Genomic DNA, 25,334 nt, shown 5'->3' with positions numbered 1-25,334 from the left:
TTTAATTTCCCCCGCGCCATCTGCTACCAAATCTAATTCGCATTCCCCTTTAATCTGGTTTAGTTCCATAATACTAATTCTTCCCCAACCCCAGGAACACAAGCCACCCAAGTAAATAAATAAATAAACCAACTAGCAACAACCCAAACAAAACCCACGCAGGCTCTGGTTCTGGGTCAGTGGGAAATTGAATATTACAGAGTTAAGGTGGTAAGACGCCGGTGACTTGAGTGACGCCTGGCCTTCTTTATTAAAATGTATTCCTGGTAAAGGGATTTATTTTCCGCTAACGCAGAGATATGAAATTATTCGCATTTGGGGTAAAAAAAAAATGCTGATATAAAAGTAGGCCAGGGACATAAAAGCGGAGGTTGTCATAAAATCCAATTGTTGTCAAGTTTAGTCACTTTCAGAACTGGCTGTGAAATCACTTTGTCATGGTTTTCACATAGAGAAAGCCTGCAATTGTAATTTTGTTCAGGAAATTCAAGAGAGTGATGTATATGGGGAAAAATCATATGTAATTTAAAATAAAGACATGTAGCCCTAGCTGGTTTGGCTCAGTGGATAGAGCATTGGCCTGCAGATTGAAGGGTCCTGGATTTGATTCTGGTCAAGGGCATGTACCTTGGTTGCAGGCTCCTCCCCAGCCTGGGCCCTGGCATGCAGGAGGCAACCAATCGATATGTTTCTCTCACATCAATGTTTTTCTCTGTCTTTTCCTCTCTCTAAAAATCAATGGAAAAATATCCTTGGGTGAGGATTTAAAAAAAATAAAATAAAGAGATAGGTACACGTAAACACAAATTCACTTCCTCAATATAAGATTCTATTAGCACATTTTTGTTCCCTGTCACTTCTACTCTAAGCCACAATGACCAGACCATTCTCTTCAACCCAAGACTCACTCATAGACGAGCAATGCTTAGCGACTGGTAACTGCCTATGGCCATGGGCTTTCCCTTCTCTCTGGAATGCATCTCCCCCTCTTTGCCCCATTAGCTGGCTAGCTTGCACACATGAGTTCAAGATTCATGAGTTCTTATGTCTCTAGTAAGTCTTTCCTGACACCCCACTTCTCCTTCATGTTCCCATAATTCCATAAGCCTATTTCTACAATGGCACTTAACACCCTGCTTTTATTTTTATTTTTATTTATAATTTAATTTTATAGATGAGGAAACAGAACTGGGATAGAGTCAGAATGTGCACTTGAACTTCCTGGGTCTAAATTCTGTACTCTGAGCTACAAAATAACAATACTTCATAACAGCCAACCAAATATGTCAACTGTGACTACTAACACTTCGCTCTTCTCAAGGTTTTAATTTTCATAAACAACTGCATACTCAGTAGTTGTTTTGATTTTCATAAACAACCGCATACTCATGTATCTGTCATGACGAATTGAACCCATGATGACAAAATTGGGACCAATATCAAACAAAGGGGTAAAAAAGTAGCTTACTCCTTAAGTGACCAAGAACAAAGAACAATCGTGCTGAAAATTACAGAGTAACTTAGAAAGTACTAGATGATTTATATCATAAAAAGGAGAAGGCTAAAGGATGGTTTTTGTTTAGTTGGTAGAGGATTACAGTGAATGGAAAGGGGAAACTCACTTATTTCACAGTATCTGAGATTAAGAAGTTATGCTAGTTGTTTGTATCAGAACTTGAAATGCATGAATCCACATATCTTTGGTGAGTAGTTACTATGTGCAAGGAGCGGTGGTGGCTCTGAAGAATAATGAGGTCTTTGTCCAAAGAAAAATGTGGTGAGTTTTACAGAAGGTCAACATATCCATGCTAGGAATTAAAGTTCTGTGAAAGTTATGTAACACACTAATGAGGTTAGAGTCCTCCATCAGCTTCCCTGGGGATAACAAAGAATGTAACACAGGTCTATGGGGAGGGGGGAGGGGGAAGGGGAATGTAGCTAGAGATAACTTCCCATACGGCCTACCTACATTCAACCATCTCAGTCCCTAACCAAGGAGAACAAGACAAGATCGTGTGAATAAACCTAGCTCTCACCACTTCTAGGGGGAAAGGTGCCTATGGAGAGAACCCTCGTCTTCATGCAAGAACCATGGGAAGAAACTTCTCTATGGAGTCGCTTCAACAAGGCAAGTATTAGTTCCAACAGTTCCCAGCCTCAGACGCTGCTGGGCACACACTCAGGACCCAAGTCCCTGCCTCCTCCCCTTGCCACAAAGGCGAGGCTCGTCCATGAAGTTCATCTGTCTATTTCCCAGAAGGCGAACAGGGCAGGGCTACTTCCTGGTCCCATCCAAAGTGCAGGTGGGAATATTGAGGGAAAAATGATCACAGTCCCTCTCATGAACCACTTGGCCAATGTTATCAGTAGCTAACTGCGTAGATATATGAGATTCTGAGCCTCCTCTCGGAGCATATATGTGGTCATGCAAACTCCATGCTCATCACTGAGCCTGTGTGTTTACCGGGGACCACAAATGTCACAGTAAGTGATGGTCAATACGTAGGCATGAACTTTACTGATAAGGAAACCATGGTTTATAGAGAGAAATGAATGGGGGAGAGGGTATATCCCTCCATGCTCATCACTGAGCCTGTGTGTTTACCGGGGAACCATAAATGTCACAGTAAGTAATGGTCAATACGTAGGCATGAACTTTACTGATAAAGAAACCAAGGTTTATAGAGAGAAATGAATGGGGGAGAGGGTAGATCAGAGAAAGAAATGGGCAATGGGGGAGGAAGTTTGGTTTTATCACTCCAGAAAATTCTACACGTGAGCTGGAATACTGCCTCTCTCCCATGCCTATGGAAGCAGGGATTCAGTGACTCGGGGAATTGAGACTTAGAAAAAATAGGTCTCTTGAGTAACGGTCACTCGTGACCTAGCCTTCCCGCACATGTACCTATTTCTCCCCCATCTCCAAAATTCATAAACAACCGCATACTCATGTATCTCCAAAATTCAGCTGACAGATTAGAAGCCCAGATAATAAAACTGATGGATGCTGGGAACTTCATTCATTCATCCATTGTTCTACCCATGGAAGCTCATGAAGCCCAGGGCTGCATCCTGAGGCCACAGCCAGCACATAGATAAGGTCATCTGCTTACGTACCTGCTCTGATGTATCAAACACACTGTCAGATTGAAACGGGGCAATCTACCAAAATTTCTGTCGCAAGAAAACAAAGAATGGCAGTCCAGTGATGATGTGTGATTGGCTGACTATACTGCGTATTGGGGGTGGTTACCCTCGTAGTTTTATTAAATATGAAAGCCAAAGATTTATGTTATGGGTGATAAGGGCATGAATGCTCTAAAAGTGAGGAAATATGGCAACAGTGTGCTGTACATCACCAACGGGATAATTATTTATCTAAAAAGTTGGCATTCTCAGACTTCCAACATGCAGTGTATGAAATTCATATATTCAAAGGAGACATCATAATAACCTGCCGGCTGCCGGTGATGGATATGTTTTTAATCCAAATGACCACAATCTTCAGTCTGCCTGTCATGGAGGACGGGGGAAAAATGGGATTTTCCTTCCATAACTCTCGATGCTGAAAGAGGAAAAACCTGGAAGTGTGATAAGTGGCTCATTCCAATGGACAAATGGACATGGAGCTGGGAGGACGCGCGTGAATAAACGTCACCGTTCCTTAACTAATGCCATTGTCACTCGTTACCCCTAAAAAAATGGAGCACGGAATGATTTCTGCCTCCTTCAGGTCTGCCAAGCCCAAGTTCGAACTGTCACAAAAGCTAGGCGTTCTTCTCCATCGTGTGAGTCCATTTACAAATGACCCCCTGCTGGAAAAAGTCGGGGGAAGGCTGGCGGGATCTTTGTCTATGAGTTAAAACTTACTGTACACACACAGCAGGCAGGGTTGATACTATAGCTGCTTTATTGACCAGAAGGCCTCGTCTATGGATTTCCTCCTCTGAGGTTTAAAGGAATTCCTATCTCTCATTTACAGCCTATCAGGAAAGGTATATGACCTGTATTTTTTAATTTATATAAATCCACCCAGTCAATCAGCCTGGGCTGAAATGTAATGGATGTATCCGTCATCTTTGGTCCGGGGAGAGAGAAAGAGGTGCTAACGCCCACCAGCCCATGTCTGTTTCTTACATTCTACCTCCTCCCACCACCACCTTTTTTTTTAAACTCATCAGCTCAGATGCCTCTCAACTGCTAGTCTTTCGAAGCCATTGTTTTTAAAGGGAGAAATCTGAGTAAAAATAAACGGAAGGAAATACAGGAAGACCCTCTGGCTATTCGGGTTGTGAGGAATCTTCCCTTTCCCATCTAGGGGAAGGCAATTTTCTTACATATTCAGCGAATTTACAGGAACAAGATGTTCCCCTGACAAATTAATCACTTTCCAAGCATTTTATCATATAAATAAAATATCACCACAGGAGAGTAAAAGCAGTTCCACCAGCTGATTTAACCTTCTTCAGGAAACTTGCCTGAAATAGACACGGAGGACCACCTCCCAGACACCCAGTCTCTCTCTCTCCCTCCCTCCCTCCCTCCCTCCCTCCTTCTCTCTCTCTCTTAAAAAATATAAGCTGGACACTCATACTAACAGTAACAAGGCCTTTAGGGGTGTCTAACTTCAGAAGCCAAATCACAGTGGGAATGGATTAGCACCAAAGAGAGGTATTCCAATGCTTTTTAAGAAATGGGAGACGCTGAGGACAGGGGACTCTCATTAAATATCTTTTATATTTTTAATCCTCATCCTAGGATATGTTTTTATTGATTTTAGAGAGAGGATGGGAGAGAGAGAGAGAGAGAGAGAGAGAGAGAGAGAGAGAGAGAAACTGAGAAAGAGAGAAACATTGATGTGAGCAACATTGATTGGTTGCCTCATGTACCCATCCCAACCAGGGATCGAACCTGCAACCGAGGTATGTGTCCTGACCTGGAATCAAACCCACACCATTCGTCTGAGAGGACGCTCCACCCAAATGAACCATCCGTCCAGGGCCTCTTCCAATATCTCCAACCTCACAGTCACCTGCTAGAATCTACACTTCCTCCTTCGCAGTTTTATTTCTACATTTCCTCTAATAACAGTAGGTAAACATTACACCTTGTTCTAGTCCTAGCCTCTCCCTAACTCTCTAACTCTCTAGGCAGGGGAGAAAAGTGCATGGGGCGAGGTTTCTGTCTGGCCTCGGCTTTTCCCTTTGCTAATTTCAGAGAGCGCATCCGGCGGTTATTAGTAGGAGGCTGATAGGGAGGCACACACAGGCAGGAGACGTGGGTGCAATTCAAGCTTCCATGACTAATCCTTATTATGACTCACTGCGGCTTCAGAACTTGTCGGTTGAGGTAAGAAGCCAATTTGGCTTTGAGAAGTGAAGTCTCCGTTTTGTACTTTCCTTCTAGAGCTACTGACAACCCCATTATTAAGAGCAAAGAAGAAGGGTGCAGGAAAGAGGCCTCGAGTGCCCATTCTCACCAAGCATTTTTGCATGCTATTTTATTAGTTCATTAAACTTAACGGACTCGAAAGCAACCGCATACATTTCTCTGGCTTTCAAACCCATAATCTATATAATTGTAAATGACATCCCAAAATAAAGTACATTATTTTTTAATATATTTTTTATTGACTACAGAGAGGAAGGGAGAGGGAGGGAGGGAGGGAGGGAGAGAGAGAAACATCAATGATGAGAGAGAAATCACTGACCGGCTGCCTCCTGCACGCCCCCTACTGGGGATCAAGCCCACAACCTGGGCATGTGCCCTGACCAGGAATCAAACTGTTATCTCCTGGTTTACAGGTGGACACTCAACCACTGACCCACACCAGCCGAGCAAAACCAAAGTTTTAAAATCAAGCACAGGGCGTTGTGGTAAGTGAAAGCCTGCTACGGCAGTATGTAAGGAGCTGGCGTGTTCTCACAAAGGTATATTTAAATTTTTCCTGAAACAGTTCATGACTTTGTACATTTATAAAGTCTCTAGACATCTCTGTGTGTTCCCTGAAGTTGCCCATTGAACCCTGAGTCAACTCCTGTTCTGATAGTTAATCATGACCACGGACAGGTACATGTGACTTCTGAGGAATTCACACCGCTGTCACCTGGGTCCTTCTTCCCCTTCGGGAGTCGTCATTGAATCAGCAGCAAAGGGTAGCCAAGGGGCTGGGGGAGGTAGAGACCGTTGCCCAGGACAGGGTCATGGAAGAAGAGTCAGCAAAAATCCCTGACACTAATTCTGGGGAAATATAACCTTTTGGCGGAGGGGGTGGTCAGAGTGGGGCTGGGGAGAAGGGATCTGGGAGATCACAGGAGGAAACAAGGAAGGGAAGCCAGACTGGGTGAGGAGGTGGACTTGGCGGTGCCTAACTCTCCTGAACTTAACGCCCTTAAATGTTACGGAGTGCCTCAGCTTAAAGGCAAATAGCTCATTTTCTTTGGTGTTGGAAAATGGTGTCAGATAAAAAGGAAGCATGCCCAAGACTTTTTTGGAGAGGGACTGGTGATAAACACGTTTTCTTGAAATAAAAGGCAATTTATTGGAACAAAGAGGAAGTGGGTCACTGGTTATAATTGGAATTAGGAATGATTCGTTCTCACGCCTATTTGGCTGCAGAGTTGCCTATTTCAGTGAAGGCTGGAGCTTTGCTGGCTGAAAAGAGCAGACCCGCTAAATTTCCTCTGCAGCCGAGCTGAGTCGAGTAGGGTGGCATAAACACACTGAAGAATCTGGCCTCTTCCAGAACTCAAATAGTCACAAACACCTGGGCTTGCAGTGAAAACATAAACAGGCCATTCATCATCCCCACCATTACCCACTCACCTGTATTAATCTGTTAAGTAAAAACAAGAGGAATGTATAAGGAAACATTCATTTAAATGAAGCCCCTATTCCCTCCCCAACATTATATCCTCCCCTCAATGAATCCCAGGACAGAGACAGGGTCTGGAGACTACCAATTCCATTCGTAGTTCTAGCCCTGCATTTACAATTCAGAATCATTTTACAGAAACTAGAGTTCAAGGACAATGACAGGCTTGGAAACCTAGTTTGTTAGCTACAAAATGACACCAGTAAGTCTATTAAAACCACTTTGCTTAAGCTTTCCTTATTTCAATAAAGAGTCTATTTCAGTATGAATGACTTGACTCTGATTCACCATTTCTTCAAATATTTTGTTTTTCCATGAACCCGGTAATTCCTAGGGCATTTGTACCTGTCCACATGGTTTATTTATCTAGACCCCCAAACATACAACATCACATGCAGATGTCTCTGATGGAAAGTTTTCATTTCATATTTAGTATATATGGATGTGTATGCTGAATTCAGTAAGTTTTGTACACAGTAGCTATCTAAGGTCTTTTTTGCCTGGAGATAAATACAATTAAATTTTTTTGAATGTTTTCTGTCTAATAATAATAATAATAAAGCCCCCAAGGATAAATCACAATTCATTAAAAAATCAAATGTGTTTTCTCCACTCAAAAAAAAAAACACCAAAAAAAACACCCCCAAATAAAAATCATCTATTTCAGAAAGAATACACAGTGGTTTGACTCCTGCTAAATCAATGCCTAAATAGATGACATTTCATCAGTTTCACTTATGCCGAAAGTCCCCAAGGTTCCCTCCCTGACGCTGGCCATATTTTAAGCGCAAAACAGGCTGAGCGCTATTTACATCTAGATAAAACTCATTGGTGTGTAATCTGCACTATGATCTATACATCTACATCTATATGCAAATGAGGTGCCATGGCGCATCCTAGCCTCCTGGAGCACCCAAGGGCTAGCTAAGGGGGCAGGAAGGTCCTGCAGACCCTCCTCCTGCTCCTCTTCCAGCCCCTCTCTGTGTATTTACACTGGCTACCTAACCAATGCACACCGCCTGCTTCCCAGCCCGCATGCTCCTCACAAGAGCCTACAATGAGCTACTGCCATCACCAGATGGACCCAGGAATGCAGCAGGTGGGGCAGATGGCAAGGCGCCCTGTCTGAAGCTGCTGGCTCCGGCAAGGGCTGCCTTTTGCACCAGGTACCTGATCATCATCCTGCTCTGAGCGCCATGCAGTTTGGGGGTGGGGGTGGGGGAGGAAGTGGGGTGCTGGCAGATCCTTTACAGGCACAACTAGGAGACTCATAAATTACCAGCCCCCCACTTCCACCCCCAGAAATTCCTGATGCTTTAGGCTGTTGCTTTGTTAGTGATGTGTGTGTGTGTGTGTGTGTGTGTGTGTGTGTGTGTGTGTGTAAGACTAAGGTGAAGGTTTCCCAAAGCATTCTGGCATTAGGTGGATACAAAAGGATGCATCCATTTTAACATCCCAGCTCAGCTCAATAAAGAGAGAAGAAAGGAGGATTCAAGGGGCGTGATACCAGAACAGTCGGGAAAACTATGGGAGGAAAGTGTATTTTCACAAGTAGTTTGCAGATGAAAACGTGGGTGAGATGACTCAGCTACTGGCTGCGATGCTCTTACATAAAGGTACGCTGCCCTCTGCCTCTGTGGGGCGAGGAGAGAAATCCTATATTTTTCTAGCCTTCTGGTGTGGCAGGAAACAGTAGCTGTACGCAAGCTGAGGCAGTTCTTTATCTCGTATTTGTCGTTTCCAAAATGGGTGGCAGGCATTCCCTTTCCAAAGTTTGTGATTCTATAGCATAGAATAACCACAACAACCACAAAGCATTGCATTATCACTTGAAATGGCAATTTTGCAACAATTTTGATGCCAACCTATCGGGAGACAATCACCCTGTAACATATGTAGCATCAATTTTAATCGAGCATAAACACTGGACAAAAATTCTCCTGAGGGATTGCTGGCATATATTCCGACTGGCAAGGGTACCAGGATTGTAAACTTAAACGGTGCCGATATAAATCCTGTTACCTAATCATCAAATTATAAAGTTCTAAAAATGCAAAAAACACTCATTTTCATGGCCTGAGGCAAAAACAGTTGGTGTCGTCAAAATAAGTAAATAAATAAATGAAACGCTTTAATAAGAAAAAGGAAACACAGGAGAGATGCTATAGAGAGAGAAAAAGAGAGGCAGAGGGCTTGAATGCTGTTAATGCTGTTTGGAGAGATGCTAGAGAGAGACAGAACCACTTTGAATTCTGTCTTCCAGTTTCTCGGGCAAACTGAGCCCCCAGGCTTTTGGGAACTCTCCCAGGCAGTTTTGCAGGAATGCTGGGCAAAGACAGTAACTGGGAGATTCTCTCAAGATCAAGAACAAGAACAAGGTTTCCTTCTAAGAACTATCTTCCAATAGTCATTTACATGGGTGAGCATGAATTGACTAAGTCAGACCTTCCCTCACCGTCAAGCCGCAGAAACCTGGAGTTCAAACAATTCTTCTTTGCTTTCTCTACAATCTGGGAAATTTTTTTTTCTTATATGATCCTTTAAAGCATATCCCCCCTTTCATTTCCAGCCAAAAAACAAACACACAAACAAACAAACAAACAAAACCCCAAAACATATCCAAGTAATTTAGAGCATTTTAAGGTATAAAGGCAACTTTGGTGATGAAATCTTCCAAGACGTCCTCAGGAAGCAGTGTTGGGCCAGCTACTTAGCAGGGGGAGCTCACTCGAGACAAGACTTGACCCCCAATCCCTGTGGCAATAGTCAGACCCTGATGTATGATTCCTACTTATGTTCATGATGCTAAGTTCATACCAGCTCTAAAAAGCCAAAACCACCTTCAGTTTGCTCAACTTTTATGTCAAACCCACACTGCCTAAATTCCTGAAATTTTTTCTGAATCGGACCCAAGTTTAAATCAGGGGCTCAGGTACAAAACGTCCTATTTTTAAGGTTTTTTTTTATATTGCACTCAAGATCATTTTATCATTTATTGCAAGATCCTAGTGCCCAGGCAGGGGCCTGCACGGAGTCAAATACTCTCAAATGAATAACCAAGAAAATGCAGTTGAATGCACTAAATTGATGAATGATTTAAAAATATTGCAAAGGAATGCATGTCATCTTTTTGATGCAATAGAAGTGACTAGAAGCAATCAATTGGACACCCGAGAGTTGGTTATAAAAAGTGCACTCCAAAACTCAATTGAAACTAATATCTTCTAAACTTGATTTCATTAGCTATCATTACTCTGCTTGCCCACAACCTAATTAATGTACATAACTAGAGGTATTTAATAATAGTAAACAGAAGGGTCTGGGCATTTCTTAGAGGGAAATACATTATAAGGCAAGTGGTAATAAATTAACATTTAAAGATTATGTAACTGTGGAATTAAAATATAATTTTAAGAATTTATAGATTTTATAATGACTTGGATATTCCTGGTGTATTTGGTGTATGTTAAGATTGCCACAATTAAACTGGCTTATTCTAAAATGAAAGGAGTAGCAAAGTCTACTAAAAAAATCCATTAAAAACAAAACAGTAAGTATAAGCAAAGTGTGAAGGAATGGATCAGTCATTTCAAATTAAGCCCCAGATAATAGATAATAAAGGTGATGTTTGTTATAAGATGTTGCTGAGAGTAGATGATAAAATCTTGATTTTTGACATTTCAAAATTCTTTTAGTAAAGTCTCAAAGAGAACCAATAAGATTCCATCTTATGTAAATGTCTACATTTGCACATGTTTTTGGAGTTTCAGAAATCACTGTGATGGCATTATATAAAAATGCAAAAATAAATATGTGCTTTGCATGTGTTTAAAAAAGAGTCAGTGCATGTGTGTGTATAGGTGTGTGTATGTATGTGCGTGTTTGTGTGTGTGTACAAAATACAATTTCTTTAACTGATTGCACTGTTATTTCCTCATTTCATACCCCTTTCTGGATATGTACAAATATTAAAGTTTCAAAATACAAGTTAGTCTGAACCTAATAAAGAAGACACAGTTACCTAAATTTTACTCTGATATAAAATATATACTAGAATTAGTATAATATAAAGAGAACCATATTTTAAAGTCACCTTTTTCTTTCCTAAACAAAATATTGATAAAATGACTCAAATGCCATAAATTCAATGCAATGCCTAATTTGTTTCCCCTATAATAACTATGATTTTTTTCTGGCTTTCTTATTTCCTAGGTAGCACTGATAGAAAAAAAGGGGGGGAGCTTGTTATCACCTCTAAGAAATTACTTATTTGACTTATGTGTATATACTTACCTAGGTGAAATATGAATTAAGTCACACAATTAAGCGCCCCCCCCAAAAAAAATCTTAGAATAAACCAACCAATAATATTTTTTAGAGATGGAAAATACAGCACACTGAATGACTATCAGTTTATAGCTTGTAAGTATCTTTGCAATATTAACCTGTTATGAGAGAGAGAGAGAGAGAGAGAGAGAGAGAGACTGCAAGCCCTCACATGCCTCCCAGGCCCCTAAACAGAGCCGTTTGCATAGCCCATTGAACACCGTTTAGTAAACACAAGTGCACAAGACCAGGGCGGCTCTGTCCCCCTGTCCTGTCCTTCCCCAAGCAAGGCAGGGGCTGTGTTTCCAGTACACACTCCGGTTCCGTGTGAATCCTGTTTGATGTTGTTCACACCTGCTGCTGCCTAGCCGCCTGCTGGTGGCGGGGGCTCCCGCTGCTCAGAGAGAGCCCCTGAACCAGGAGCCCGACAACAGCTCTGGTGCTGACCTGGCCACACAAAGCCCAGCAGGGTCCACGGGCAGGAGACCCCGCCAGAGCTTCCTCCTGCTGCCCAGGAGGCTCTGGAACCTGCCCCCTCCCCGTCTGCCACCCAAGGAGAAATGCAACCAATTGTTCTTTTTTTGGAAAGAAAGACTGCACCCCATTGGCTGATTTATACTCCTCAGCCTTTTATGGTTTTGTGGGGGTTTTTTTGTAAAATTAATGCCAATCCAATAAACACACACACACGCGCGCGCGCGCACATACACACAAGTCATTCTAACCAGATGTACATGCCAGCCACTCTTTGTGTCTTTAGCCGAAGCATCTGCACCTGAAACAAACCTAATCACTAATTTTAAATCCTCTATCGCTCAGCTCCCTGCTCCTAGAATTTTACATCCAAAATGAACAGAGGTACGAAATGTATATTCTGCCATCAGTGGCCACTGTGTGTCTAGGACAGTGACCTGGATGCTAAAACCCCTCTCCCCATCACTTCCCCCCCCTCCTCCCCCCACCCCTGCACTGCATGTGCCTAACAGCAGACATCAAAAGGAATGACTCCTTTTTTGATCCGAGTGCCGGCGATAAATCAAATTCAGGGGCACCGTCAGGGAGGAGTGGACTGCTGGGGGGAAGCTCCAAGACTGACTGACACGGGACCTGTCGGAGGCTCTGGCGCAATCAAGTCCCAGGAAAGGGCGCCCAGACTCCTCTCTCTGAACAAGGTATACGCTGTCATGCGCTCACCCAGAGGAGAGACAGTTACCCCATTGACCCAGTCCTGATGTGACCCCAGGATGCATTTTGTGCTGACATTTCCAGCTGGGCCCCTCTCTCCAACCTGAGGACAGAGCCAACACCCTTCCTATCTGGCCTGGATTCTGCCCTCAGGTAGGCACAGCAGGCTCCTATTGGCCAACTCAGCACACAGCTCCCGCCCTCCAGGGCCACACCTCTGGGGGGGCGGTGGTTCAAGTGGAAGCCCTGGGATCATTTTATTGTAGCTCCTGAAAACACCTTGCCTACCTGCAATCGCCAATAAGGCATCATGGGTTCCCCTGCCAGCTCGGGGCGTTCCGCACCTGCCTAACCCCCAATGGCACACAGATTTAATGGAGCACAGACTGCATGCTTCTCTGGGGGAAGCAGGAAGCGCACTGACTAGCATATTAAGGTCCTGTTAACAAATGAAAGTGAGTATGAAATATTGGAGGTGTCGGCAACTTTTTCCCAATTTGCTTCCTCACTATTCACCCTCAGCAAAGTGCACTGTGGGAGGGTCGGACTTGAGTCCACTCCGGGTTGGACCACACTCGTCCTTTAAAGAGGACACATTTACCTGGATGCTCAGAAGCAGCTAGCTTCACAGGTGAGAAGCCAAATGCACGCTTTTCCAGCGTGCGTAATACTGGATGTTTGGGAACTAATGGAACAGTGGTTCTCAACCTTCTGGCCCTTTAAATACAGTTCCTCATGTTGTGACCCAACCATAAAATTATTTTTGTTGCTACTTCATAACTGTAATGTTGCTACTGTTATGAATCGTAATGTAAATATCTGATATGTAGGATGGTCTTAGGCGACCCCTGTGAAAGGGTCTTTCAACCGCCAAAGGGGTCGCGACCCATAGGTTGAGAATCGCTGGTGTTAGGGGAAAGGAATCATTGTTAAAAATGATACTATAATATACTTGGCATAACTGTAGATAGAATTCATCTGTCTCCCAAAACCTCACACAGCCCATCATAAAATAAAATAAAATAAGAACAACAGTTGTCGCTTTCAATTTGTTTATGGAATATGGACAGTTTAGCAGTAAATTTGATTATTATGTTGAATCACATAAAATTGCTGATTTTTGACCATTTTTTGACCTACAGAAATGGCATTTTCGTGTAGTTCAACCTAATCTAATTAACTCCTATCACTCACTTTCATGCAAAAAAAAAAAAAAAAAAAGGTCTGGTTTTGTCAGGGGATGTCATGATTCCCTCAACTTTATCTCCCTACCAATGTTCCCTGTGAAAGCCATCTCTATTGTGTTTGATTCTTTTTCATTACTATCAGGATGAGAGAATGTATCAAGTACATGTCAAGGCTTGAACAGCTTAAGATTTGGGGTACTGGGCCCGGGTCATCAAAATGTCATTGGAGCCTAGCCGGTTGGGTTCAGTGGTTGAGCGTCCACCTATGAACCAGGAGGTCATGGTTTGGTACCCAGTCAGGGCACATGCCCGGGTTGGGGGCTCAATCCCTAGTACGAGGTGTGCAAGAGGCAGCTGAGCAAGGATTCTCTCTCGTCATTGATGTTTCTGTCTCTCTCTCCCTCTCCCTTCCTCCTTGAAATCAATAAAAATATATTTTAAAAAATTTCACCGGAGACGCAGTGGGGCACCTGGCAACTTTCACGCATTCAGTGGAGGGTTTAGGGTAACACACACCTTTCTGAGAAGCAGCTCGGCGACCCCATGTTAATGGAAGGGCAAGTGCCCCCCGCAAGTGCCGAGGCTGCACCAGGATGGAACCTAGTGGCCACCCCTATCCCTGCGCTCCTCTCAGAGGGACCCGCCCGACACAGGGATGCTTTTCCCCCAGCGACTTTGTAAGTTTGCTCGGGACACAAAGACTGCGGTACATCAGCAGCGCTAGCGGCTTTCGGATCAAACGATGCTTAGTGTTTTGCGTGTAGTATTGGCGGCATGATGAATAACCCCTCAGATAAGAAGAAGGAAAAAAAGGAAGCAGCCCTACTCTGGGTCAAGGTGTTTTACCTGCGGCTGCTGCCCAGCCCCCCTTGCCCTCGCCCCCCAAGCATGCCCACTCCTGATGAAAGTTGACTTCCATTGCTCTCCTCAGGCAGGAATTTTTATTTCCCTTAGAACCTTAAACCATCACATTTCCAGTGATGCATTTTTATGTTTACAACTGACATCTTCGCAAGAGAGCGAAAAAACCCCGGCGCAACAGCTCAAGGCATGAAGGTGGCCTGCAGTGAGAACTGAAATTATTTTACACCTAAATGGAGCCCAGTTGTTTTTAGTTAAAATTTAATAAACCTTAAACCGACGACCTTTCTCCCGCAGAAAGGGCCCGAGTTGCAAAAAGCGAACTTTCCAGTGAAATATATTTTAAGGAGCGACTCCCGAACAAAGGGCTATTTAAAGCTGAGCGCTTTGTCAATTTATCAGCTTGCGAACATTTTGTCCCCGAAGTCCCCGTGCTGCTGGACGCACGGAACGGCCGGGCCTTGCTTAATCGAATACTATTGATTCGAGTGTGTCACAGTGATCTCATTGAGAGTAATCAATAGTAATCCAAAATCAATCCATCTGCTCTTGCACTATCATTCATCAAATCTGAATACGCCAAATTATTTGTAGGCGTCACATTACAAAGGGGAGAAAATGGGAGAGAAAGTTCATGGTTTATACTGATGAGCAAAACCAACATCTCTCCTTTCTTTTCTTTTTTTTTTTAAGGGGAAGTGCTTTAAAAATGGACTCACTTGGACAAATCCGTTTCTCTTCTCATCCAAGTATTCCTAAATTTGTAACAAACCTCATTCCATTCCTGAACAAAAAAAAACAAACACAACACGATTTCTTGTACAGAAGTTTGCTGGGTAAGCAGATGATATAAACTCACAGATGTCCTTAACTTCTTAAACTGCACACCAGCTTTTACAAGCCTGTCACCCACCTGCTGCAAAACAAGGAGACGCCATTGAGATAGGACCTAACTGCATCTCCTAACATCAGAAGCGATGCCTAACAGAACCGGAGTGGGCAAAGGAATACTTAATTTCTCCAGAGAACGTACAACCGAGACGCACCAGCTTATCAAAGGAGCTGCTGTTGACACGAAAGGTTCTTTTATCAACGTATTCACCTGTAATTTCGCCCAGGTAATAAATCCTCCTATTCATTACAGCTCCCTCCAAAAGCGCTCCTGCTATTTAACTGGAATGAAGGGAAAAAAAGGCTCTGAGTGTCTAAAACATTTACTTTTGCTAATGTAAAAGTGCTGGCATTTTCCTTCACTCCTGATAAGCTGGTGCCAAGAGAAGTGATTATTCTTTTCTTATTCAGAGCCTATCAGCATGTGGAAAAGCTCTCAATCTTATCAGGTGTAGGAACAGCACAGTGGACGAAAACAGTGTGTGCCCGCTGTTCGTTCTCTCTCTCTCTCTCTCTCTCTTTCTCTCTCTCTTTCTCTCTCTCTCTCTCCCTCTGCCCAGCTATCTGATCGACCCTCCGCTAATGAACTGTATTTACACACAATCCAACGTAAGTTGAATCTTCCATACATGACAGCCAGATTCTACCCTGCCATAGGTTTCCCTGCTTCGACATCAACTCGGGTGCCCCAAACTGACAACAATCAAGAAAACACTATAAAAGCACTCAACTAGAATGCATAACAAACAGAAATAAAGGGACAACAAATATGCAAAGTGGAAGGCAATGTCTTTGGAATTTGGGGGAAGGGGGATGTAGTGTGTGTACAAATGGGGCTGAAGATCAAGCACTAACCTTTTCCCAAAGTAAACGATCTTTTTAGCAAAACAGGGGAGTAGAACAGATATATTTTTTAAAATGCTGCTGGGATGGAGGGGGGCCAGGAAAGTTTTTTTAGAACTGAGCACACGCACCTCCATTTCAGGTTATTTCACCGTGGATACACAGAGGTTCTATAACCTAAGCAAAGACGATAGACAATATCCCCGAACGTACCCCGTACACTGAAGACAAGATAGAGAGCAAGGCTGTCACATAGCATGACCACATTCTCATGACAGATTCCCAGTCATGAAAGCCCTCAAAGATGCTCTACATTAAAGTTGTGTTCACTATAAGAAAATTTTTTTAAAAAATAATAATAAATACAATTTGAGTGCTGGACCTCATTATTTTTCTCATTCAGCAGGCTTGACCAAACAGTTCCACGTAAAAGTAGGAAACAGAACTCAACCCAGACTAGCATGCGCAGACGATCTGCTCTCCATTTCTATCTATTAAAAAATGCTTAAGCCAGGTCGTGGTTCCTACGAATTGAGAGACAGACCTAATCATGAGTGGGTAGTTCTTTGGAGCATGAAAGACAACAGCGACATTTCTAGAATGAAGAGGAACCAAATGACTAAATAACAAATCCCCAGCCAAGAACCTCTGTTGGGCTTCTGTGCATACACGGTCCGCTTGCCCCTCGCCTTCCTTTGCTGAGTGGCTAGGAGAGAACAGGAAGAGGCAGCCGCACGCACCCACAGGAGCCCAACACCTGATTCTGTCCAGACTCCAAGAACCTTTCCTGAGATGCGTAGGACAAGAAGATGAATGAGCCAAGTGTGCAGTTCAAGGCTACTCAGCTGATGGTGGCTCTTCCATCTGTGCCTGACTCTATGATCCCAGGACCTACGAGGCAGTCTCACTGACATCTAAAAGGGATGCACTGGTCATTGGAGGGGACCCAGCACCAACTGTATACAGTCGCTTTCTCATAAGAGGAAGACAGGATTCTTATCAACCACACAGGGCGGGCAAAAGTAGGTCTACTGTTGTGATTACACAAAACAGTTTATTATTGTATTATTTTATTTATTTATTAATGATGGTATTATTTATTTGTAATATTTGTCTTCTTATTATTAATGTTATTGCTATTATTTCGTATCCTTACTTATGATTTGTCATTTAGGTCGGGATGGCTGGTAATTTAACCTACTGTTGCCCACGCCTGTCTGTATGTATCTTTCCCTTTCCTCGGTCATGAACAGTCGGTTATAAGTATGATATTCCTCCTCAAAATACTTGATCTATTGGAATAGATTCATGGATGGGAAGAAAGCTTTGTCAGAGCATTTCTTCACCTATGAAAATGAATACAATTTAACATGGTCACCTTACATGTTAGGGAAGTTCAAGCACTATGGTAATTTGGAATTACGGAGGGCAAAGGGCAACGATTCAACAACCTCACATTTGAAATTTTTCTCTGAAATGAGTACCCAAGTCTATATAATTTTTCATATTACCCACCATTTTGCTAACTCTAAGTGTAACTACAGACCTTTTCAAAGCAAAATATAAAAATAAAATGCAACAACATATTAACTGAGAAGTACACCTTTTAAAACATTTTAATTTACATTGTAAGTATTAAAAGGAAGTACATATATTTATTTAACGAGTCCTTTTGTTTAAATTCTCTAAAGACATTGCAGATGAGTGACACCTCCCTAGAATAGAAGAAAAAGAAATTGTCATGTGCAAGGAGACCCCTCTGATGGTGGAGGAGAAAGAAAGAACTTAGTGGACTTCTACCTATTTTCTGTGCCTAAGTTCTTGTTTTACTTTTTAATTTTTTTTTTCATATTGAATAAGCCATACCAAAAAAACAAACAAACAAACAAACAAAAACAACAAAAAACAAACAAACAAAAAAACACGTATAAGGTTTTTGTCTTTCTCAGAAAATGTATGTCAAGTACCGCAGAAAAGAGATGCCCTGTTCAAGGTAGGTTGACATACTCCCTCTCATCTGCCTTCTTACATCTGCATTTACCACTCAGCCAAGAACAACTGAGGGCGGCCACATCAGCTTTTTGAAAAATAACTTCTTTGTGCCATGACTGCTTCTAACACAGTAGAAAGATTTGCACAAGCTCAAGTTATACTCTTTATTTAAAACTCATAATGATCTCTGCTGTCTTCATTCCCACAGTTAGAGTTGGAAAGAGAAGCAAGCAAGCAATCAGCCTGGTTTCTATCACACTCCTGGTAGCCATCAGTCCCTGATATAACGTGAGAATGTAGGGGCAGCTTCCCCTTTATTTAGGACCATCTTAACCAACTGTTTGCCGAGAAGGTGTATGATGAAGCGAAGTTAAATTGACACGTCTGTGATATGCCCGACAGCCCTCAGGATGCCCGATATTAATTTGTTTTCTTTGGCTACATAAGTGCTGCCAAAGCATATTACCCATTATGTGCACTTCCAATCAAAATGATGGAAAGTATAGATGCTATTTTGTTACACTCAAAGCCATACCAGAAAGCACAGGGGAATGCATATGACAAAGACTGCCTTCTATAATTAAAATATAAATTTCCTTTTGAGGTTTGTTTATTTTTACAGTGTAATCTAATCTTAGATAGGCTCTCCATGAGTTTAGCACTTTAAATAAGTATTTAATAGATGCCAAATGCCAAAAGCAAATGCTTTCATTTATCATATTGTGTGAAAGAATTCCATAGGTTCTATTTTGATGGTCAGTGCTGCATGTTACATATCTATATTCAAATGCACATATGCATCTGTGCCAGGGTATTAAAATGGATTTGAATTGATCAGTGAGAAGCCAATTTATTTAAAACTGTACCTTTTCTTATATTGCTTTGCCTTAATGAGTTCTCTTCCAAATATACATGCATTGTCATAAATTAAAAAGGCATAACATTTGAACAAATCAAAACATAAAAAGCAAGTTTCCTCTAAACATTTAAATCTATTTTCTTAATTAAAAGGGGACTGGATGAACCTACGCAAACACAACACACACGAAATCTAAATCGTCTCAATTTGATGGTTTTGCATAATTGATTAGAAAATACATTTGGAAAAATACTGAGAAATATTGTCCAATCAGAGGAAAAGAAACACCTGGCACAGCTGTAAAGAAAAAGCAGAGATGAAAGAGGTGTTTGCTAAAATTCTAAATGAAAATTATTTTTATTAGCGGAGGTTCCCTAGACCTTCGACAATCTACATCTAAACTAAACTTGAAACAAGAAAAAGATGCCAGGTAAATCCTTGAAAAGGCAAAAGACTGTCATTTATCAGCCTTAGATAATAAAGGAGCTAATTTTGATCTGATGGATTGACAGAAGGAAACAGCAGGATTTTATTTTAAAACACAGAAACATTAAATTTGTTAAAGTGCTATGCAAACAAATAAAATAAGAAATAAATCTAGGAATTTAAACAGAAAAGAATCAGGATAGAAAGAGCATTTGGTAAGTGTTTCTTCCCAGCCCTCACTCAGATTCACTAAGCAAAATCACAGACTCCTAAAATTACCTCTTGGGGAAAGAATTCAAAAACTCCAAAATCTATGATGTACTTTATACAAGCAAAATAATTATTCATTTTCTATATTTCTTGTAGCAGAAAAAATAAGCTATTGACATATTTATATAGCGCAGAAAAAGAAATTCTTATTTTGCATTTATTTGAAAGCTTTCATGTTTACATTAAAATATATTTGTCAGATCCAATTGTAGAAAAAAACCATGCAGCCACGAGCTTATTCAAAACTGTTTCTTGGATATGGGCCCAAACCATTAAAGTATGCATTTAATATAAGTAGCTTATTTCCCATTTTACAAATTATTTATGATGACTAGATATTGAATGTAGGAATGGTACAAATTAAAAATGTATAAAAATCAGAAACAAGTTTACTTATTAGGTTAGCTGGTCACCTGTCTTTTATATAGTAGTTAAAGCAATTGAGTTTAAAATCAGATCTGATAAATACCTGAAATACGAATACCAGGTTAAAATGATGCCTGGCAAATTTAACTGACAACTAACTGATCAGAAAAAAAATACCTGGGACCCACTTTGTTACACACATGTACATGGACACTGTTAGCAGTATCCCTATAGTATATACTTACACCTTTTCCCTCTATATGCATATTTCACATGCATATTACACATACAAACACACACACTGGCACACACGTATGTGCCTTCTATCTGCTGAACTGCATTTCAAGGTATCTTATTGAGTATTTACTTATTTGCAATGGCACAGACCACATATATCCAAATACACGTGGTGATGAAAATAATAATCAATGGCAAAACATACAAAATGCAGTAAGAAGCATGTCGCCGGCTGAGCTGCTGGGTGTCATCCCTGCGCGATCCAATACACACAGAAGTCTGATTGGAGAGAGCGAGCCTAAATATTTCACTGTCAGAGAGTGGGGAGGGCAGCGATTCATTTCCATCTCCCGTGCTTTAGGACAATGACAATTTAATACAAGGCCAGTGGATGTAAAAGAGATAAAAACTGAACAAACTGGGCCGGCGTCATCAAAGATTTTCTCCAGAGAGCTGGCTCGGGCCGGAGCTCAGATGCACTTAACAACAGATCAACACTGTATTGTTTCTCTCTCCCATGAATTTGCTCTGAAGCAAAAATCAGGGCACAGCTTATCTGCTATAGGGCTTGAAAGTTCCACGGAGGTACCTCGGATGCTCTTCTCTCATTTCTAAAAGCCTGACAGCTGATTCTGGAGACAAGTTTATTTCATATTAAATCCTTGGTTCCTTAGAAACCGTGGCTAGTCATTGCCACTGGTGTGACACAGTTAACAATCCAACGCCCAGATTCTCAATGATTTTATGCAATAATAAGACAAGCAAAACCTTCCAGGCTGAACAGCACGGGAGGGGTCATGCAAAGGAATATTTTGTGTGAGTCACGAGGCTAAGACAAATGTGGAGGGATTTTTCACCAGTGACACGAACTTGAGGTTGGGCATCCTGCCTACCTTTCAAAGGCACGAGTCTTCTTTGTCTGGAGTCTGGCACGAGTGAGTTCTTGGGAAAGTATCGTGAAACAGACTCCGGGAGAAGTTACCTGCCCTGTGTGATGAATAGCGCCATGAACCTAAAATTAATTGCAAAAGTATGACCTGGCTAATGAGATGGCCCTTATCTTTTTTCTGCACCGGAAGCAACGGGATTCTTCTGCTGGCTCAATATTTGACATAAAAAAAAAAGTCTAAAGTATGATTAACACTAAGTAAAAATCTGATAAAAATACCTTAGAGATACAAAATGATCATCAATTCTAAGATCTGGGAAATTTGGAGTGAAAACTGATTTCCTGCCTTATTTTATTTTTTAACCTTAATTCCTTGTTTGCTTGTTTTTGTGTTTGTTTGCTTTTTTCACTTTGAGACAAACAAAACATATATATGTATATATTTTCTCCGGCCTCTACTAGCATTTTTTAAAGCTGAATTGCAATACCATTCTTTATAAGATGGTGTACATATATATATATATATATTTTTTTCCAGGTCAGATTAAATCAAAGAAATCTATCAAAAGCCGTCCATTTAGGAAAAAAAAATTTAAAAAACAGAACAATGACACCTTATTGGGGAGAAAACACTAGAAAAATGACCATCCATGCAAGAGAATTAATGGACATCCACCAGGGCTTTGCTAATAACATGGGTTAATTACTGCTGCAACATGCTAGGCTCAGTAAATAAAACAGCAGTGCCATAAACACATTAAGATGAGAAACCATCACTCTAAGAACCGACCAGCACCATCACCCTTGCCTCTGCCCTGGCAGTGGGAAGCTGTTTCCCAGCCCTCGCTACAAAAGGACGGTTTCTAAACTTACCACCAAATGTGCAGGGTGACACATCAATACAGTGACACAAAGGGCTGGTGAAATGCAGGGTCCCATCACCCACTCACCACTGCCATTCAACCCTTACTGCATGAACTCAGAATCACTTTATTTTATTTTCTTTTTTTGCTTACTCCAAGGAGAAATCATATATTACATAATATCCACTGTCTGGCACTCGGGACTATATATAGCTCAGGATACATATACAAATAGCAGTGGCTATTTAATTTTTAGGAAAAAAATAGAATGAATCTGTTCGCTTCAGTGACGTGAGGGACACGGTTACTAGACTACAGCTCAAGAACACTCCCCTCTAAGTGTAGCTGGTTGTCACTTGCAGCAATTTACAAAGAAATCATCTGAAAACCCCACCCACAGTTAAGGTTGCAGGTATTTTTAACAGATTTATAGAGAAGAAAAGGGAAGAAAAGTAACATGGGCTCCGAGTCTGGAGTTTTAAGTGTTCTTTCTTAGAAAAATAAACTTCAAGTGTCTGTTCATAGTTATCAAATATCACATCTAAATTTGCTTAGGCAACATCCTGCCTTTTAAAAAAAAAAACTGCATCCCTCTGATTTAGGCTTCTTGTTACTGTTTATATACATTTTCCTTTCTGCCTGTACTTATCCCAAATATTCTGACATTATAGTATTACTTTGGGATAGTTGTATTTCAATTACTTTAGCTTTGACTAAGGAGAGATGAGGGAGAGAGGAGGGAAAAATCAAAACCCTGAAACAGAGAGTAGACCATACAAAATAGAACTTGCAGAGCTCCAAACAGCAATCTCAAAACCCCAATTTGTCTCATTGTCGACGCCTGGATTTCAATTGATCAGGCTGAAATGTGCCGGACTGTTCCCTCCTCCCCTTGCCTGTTTTGGAGCGTTTCAATTGCCTTTCCCTTTCCCAACAGCTGTGACAACTGTTAAAACAGTCAGTAAAATTAAGTCCGCTCCATAATCCTGTAGTCAATGTTACATTTTAATCAGAGGTTGAAAGGGACTCGTGTGATGAGCACACTCATTTAGAACGATTAGACTGACACATGTGTCAAAGTGAACAGCGATATTATTTTCATCTATTTACCCTATCAGTTATTCCTGCTATGAAATGTGGAACAAGCTTTTAAGTATTATGTTCCTTAATGTGCTGGCACACTTCCTAAAATAAAAAAAAAATACATGGCTATAGTTTAACATCTTAGGCTCTCCTTATGGTCAATGGATTGTACGAACCTTTTTCCACAGTCTCCCAAGCAGAAATGGTCCAATATTTCCCTCTGATATGGCATTCCTGGTTTCATTTCTATGTATATACACACACGTGATGGGGTTTAACCCAGCACAATTACTATGAATATTAATAGCGTGTATAAATTCTGTGGTTTATTAATTGAGACAGAGAGGCAGATGCGTTGCTCAGCGTCCGGTCTTTCTGTCTGTCCGGTGAACCACGTAACCATCAAAACTGCAGCCAGACAATAAATCTGGATTTTTTTAAAGATGACTTTTAACGGAGCCAAAAAGAAAGCTAGTTTGAATCTTGCGCCAAAGCCAAAAGGACAGGTGCCCTGATTTCATTTACATGCATCTGCTTTAAGAGGCTTATCTTGACTAATGATTCAGATGAGCCCCAAGAAGTTAAATTCAAGGAAACCGCTTTAAAAAAGCAGCCTCTAGGGGATTTTTTAAAGTTTGTTTATTTATTTAAGAGAGAAAGTTCAGACTCTGAGTGAGCTCCGATAAGGTGTCCTTCCGGACATGGAGACAGTTCAGACTCCCCAATTCTCCAGCCTCAGGTCCACTAACCTTCAAACTCCACTGGAGGGAGGGGGGTGGGGTCCTACCTTTGTTTATTTTTCATTTGTATTTTCACACAATTTAAGGTTGTTTCTGCCTTTGAGGGTTTCAAACTGAGGTACCCACAGCCTTCCTATCTTTCGGTTCCTCCTAAGTCCATCTCTTGGCTAACATCCCCCCGCCCCGTGAGTGTGTGTGAGTGTGTGGGGGTGTGAGAGCATACACACACACACACACACACACACACACACTCACACTCACACTCACACTCACACACAGACAGGCGGCCAGGGAGACTGCAAGTCACTTTCATTTCTTAGTTAATTACCGAGCAGTGCAAGATGCAGGCTCTAAGGACAGCTAGTGGACATGCACTATAGTGCACTAGCTCATCTTCTGGACTTTTACATTTTTTTCACAACCTACAGAGAAAATGCTGGCCAAAAGCACGCTTTTCAGAATTATAACAGTTGATATTAGGGAAACGTGAAAGCCAAGCAACAAACAGACGAGCCAGTCACAGCTCCCGTGACATACTAATCACTAATATTTTTATCTTAACAGTGGATTGAAATTAAGTTGATGATCTGCTCATTTACACAAGAATGCTTAATGTACCTCTCCTACCCCCTGTGCGCTTCTCCCCCATTTCAGTCACCCAAATACACAGATAGACCCACGTGCATAAAGATATTCCTAAATATGAATTAAACCGCGTGTAAGAACTAAAGTACTTTTCTGTGTTTTCTGGACAAGATGCACGAAACAAACCCACAATCTCAACACTGTCTATTCAAAGGGAAATTTTAAAAAGTCACGGCTGTTTCTTCTTCCTGGTTTTTTTTTTTCCTCCCCTTAAATATTTATAATGTGTGAAAATCTCATGTTACTTAAATGGACTGATTTGTCAGTTTAAGTGCTGACTTGAACGCTAACCATGCAAATAACATTATTCTAGCCCCGGATTGCAAAGGGCTAGTTTCGAAATTGTTCTCCGAAGGAGCATTAGGAAATGTGCAATTTCGCCTCTAACTCTGCCGGGGCACGAAATGACAAGGAGCCCCAAATATCTGTCACGCCGCAAATACAGAAGTAGCACTCAGTGGTACACATCACTGTGAATATTGTATTTTAAAACATCTTTCCTGGGGGAAAAAAATGGGTCCCAGTCAAAGATGCATTTTAACAGTTCACTAAGCATGCGTGCCAAGTGCCTATTCTTAGCACCTGAATAAGAAGTGACTGTCACACAGCTGTTTCGCTGACAGTCCCTGCGCTTCGCCTCAAAGGTAACATTGTAGTCAGAGAACAATTCTCCACTTAGGAGAATTAGGAGATCACCCTGCACACAACAGGCACAAGACAGACAGAACGCAAACAGGCACTCCACTCCTGCCCGCAGAACACCCAGGGTGCTGCTACCTGAACCGGGGTGCACGGAT

The 25,334-nt window shown here is 41.6% G+C and overlaps 1 protein-coding gene across 6 annotated transcripts in view; it reads right to left on the bottom strand.

Annotated features, from left to right (window-relative positions):
• The window catches only part of ESRRG (estrogen-related receptor gamma), a 460,216-nt gene that overhangs the window by 143,671 nt on the left and 291,211 nt on the right, over window positions 1–25,334 (bottom strand). The window lies entirely within an intron of this gene.

This window comes from Myotis brandtii, unplaced genomic scaffold (genome assembly GCF_000412655.1).
Source record: "Myotis brandtii unplaced genomic scaffold, ASM41265v1 scaffold612, whole genome shotgun sequence".
NCBI lineage: Eukaryota > Metazoa > Chordata > Mammalia > Chiroptera > Vespertilionidae > Myotis > Myotis brandtii.
This window is presented reverse-complemented; position numbering and strand designations above follow the sequence as displayed.